Source organism: Alligator sinensis, unplaced genomic scaffold (genome assembly GCF_000455745.1).
Source record: "Alligator sinensis unplaced genomic scaffold, ASM45574v1 scaffold392_1, whole genome shotgun sequence".
Lineage (NCBI taxonomy): Eukaryota > Metazoa > Chordata > Crocodylia > Alligatoridae > Alligator > Alligator sinensis.
This window is the reverse complement of record NW_005841898.1, coordinates 2,284,433-2,287,341: the sequence shown is the minus strand read 5'-3', so window position 1 is coordinate 2,287,341 and position 2,909 is coordinate 2,284,433.

Below are 2,909 nucleotides of genomic sequence, written 5' to 3'. Positions count from 1 at the left end.
ACGTGCACTTGGTAGGATTTGGCCATGAGCAACCTGAACCCTGATCACTCAGCTAAGGAGAAAGGTTGGGTATCCAGAGCAAGTATCTCCCCAGTGCTCTGGGTGATCTCGCTTGCCTTTGCAGTGTGCCCCACTTTCTGTCCACCTTTCCCCCACTGTTCCAGAGTGGCCTGTCTCTGCTCTGGGGGGGCAGGGGCTATGGAGCGAGAGGGGGACTTCGCTTTGGGCACACTCCTGCTGGTGCCAGGCTGAGGAGGAGCAAGGACAAGGGGGTGGTGCCTGCAGAGAAGCATCAGCATCCTCGTGGTGCTCATGTGTTTTGTTCCCTTGCCCCAGCTACTTTTGTCTTGGTAGTGCAGGCAGATAGTGTATGTGGAATCATCTGCCACCTCAAAATGATCCCAGACCACACTAACCGCTTGCTTCTGGGGTGTGGGTGCATGTGTGGATGCTGCAATTTCCCCCTCCTCAGCAGGCAAAGGCACAGCAACAGGAGGAGCAGACTTCGCTGAACCACTTGCCTCCACACCCTCTGCCTCAGCCTCCTCCGAAGTGCCTTCTGGGGAAGGAGACCTGGCTCTAGGGGAAACTTGAGATGTGTGGACCACAAACCCAGATGATTCCCCCTCCTTTCCCAGAATTTCCATTGCTATAGCACTCAGATCCAGCTCCAGCTCTTCCTCCAGCACTGAAAGGCTCAGCATGGAAAGTGAAATGGGAGTGGAGGAGACTGTCATGTTGGTGCTGCTGCTTGTTGTCATGGTGGTAGTGGAGGGGGGCAGTATGGCTGGTGCTCTCAGAGGGGATGCAGACTCAGGCACAGGCAATGGCACTGACACTGCTCCCCTCTCCTTGCTGCCTGTACTAGTGGAGGCCTCATGCCTGCTTGTTGTAGCAAAGAGGCTATGTCTCGGTTTAGGGGGAAACTTACAGATCTCCCTCTACATGCTTTTCCATCCCTCCCTGAATGCTTGCCAGATGACTTTCCAGCATGCTTTATGGTGTGTTTCATAGTGTCCTGTCTTTGCCTTGGTGTGCTGGAAAATTTGTCTCTTCTTCTGTAATGTTATCTCTCTGATTTATGTAATATGTGTAAATAAGATAATTGTATGTATGTGTATTTATGTAATGTATGTATGTTTGTATGTATTTATGTAAAAAATAAAATAAAAACATATAAATGTTGTATGTGTTTTCCTATATAAATTCAATATTATAATATGCAATATAATTATGCTGTGCTTCCCTGCACAGTGAATGGAATGCAAACTGTGAGAGAAAGCACAGATTTGAAAAAAATCAAAATAGGCTAAACAAAAAGAGGATTTGGGGAAGGAATAAATTGAAAGGAATCAGTCAATGAATATAATAATAAAATAAAAGGGTATAGAAAGAAAGCAAAAGGTATTACTGAATCCCACTTGCTAGGCTAACAAGTAGGAAATGAATGGTAGGCTTTGTCATCTAACACTGCTGAGCTTCTGGAAGACAACTTAATAACTAACCCCAAGGCAGAAAGCAGTGCAGTTCAAACAATGCTGCTTTTTATGCTGTTTTTCCATCTCTCCCCCAGAGCACTGGGATTGGAAGGGACCTCATGAAAGGATCACAGTCACTGGCCAGCTACACAGTCAATATCAGAGCAGTCCTTCCCCCCTCATCCCTGTCCCTCTCCTTACTTTCTGATTCCCTGTAGGCAAGCCCAGCTTTAGTTTTGAAACATTTTGAAACTTTCAAAACATTTCAATTGCCCTCATTTCATTTTGAGGCTGTTCCAAAGTCCTTTGTTTCATTTCAATTTCGCTGTTTTGAGCTCAAAATGAGTCAAAACAGCATTTAAATGAAACAGCCAGAGAAATTTTGCACAGCCCCAACAGATAGCCATTAGTAAACACAAGGTGCACAGGTGTGTCCAAACCCCCATTTTTCTTTGGAGCTTAGAAATTTGAATCAGGCTTAGTGAATAAACTGTTTGTCCAAAAAACATTGCCCATCCCTAGTAACAGTGCTGCTGCCACTCTGACAACAGGTTTTTATCATGACCATGAGAGCCACTATTTTGGGGTGAAAGGAGATTTAAATTTCCATAGATATTAAAACCTGTTGCGACTGCCAACAAGAATGTCAATTAGTATCAGTCACAGTCGTGGTTTGTGACCTGCTTCTCTGTAGGACTCTCATTCTAGAGAGTCACAGTTGAGCCCATGACACCTGCTACTGCAGCAAGATATGAGATGTGCCATTTCTGACAATCTGGTTGTTTTTTTAAATGTACAGTATATCTCATTTCCTCCAACTATTTGTAGTACTCTTCAGGCTGTAATTTAACATTGGAAATATTTAGCATTTGCTCTCTTCTACATGTTTAATGCTATTTTTTGTCCTTTATATGCTGTTGCAGCAGAAGCAGCAAACAATTTTCAGGTATTAGCTTGCCAAGGCAAATCACAAATTATGCTTAAGGGAAAAACCATTACAATGCTTTAATCATTTATTGCATAATGAATATATATTTCAGGTATAGTGAAACATTTATAGGTTTACTGAAAGTATAATGATTAAAAAAGTATAAGTGAAGTCAAATAGTGTCACACTGGGTATACAGCAGTTTATTGGTGATATACTACATAGGGCTTTTTATATACTTAAACACTGCAATTTCATGCCACAAAGTCTCAGACCTGCATTACTTCATTTCTATCAGTAGCCAAATGCATATAACATTAGCAGACAGTCATTAATCAAACATTACATGAATTATAAAGAAAGCATTTCCGTTTTCTGATTAAGACAATAGCAAAAATTAATCTGGCACATCGTGAAATTCAGGTTGGATGTCTCAAATAGTCTTCATTTTCTGTAAGTCCATCCTTTCCCAGACTGCTGTAGAACAAGTCAAATTATAGCTC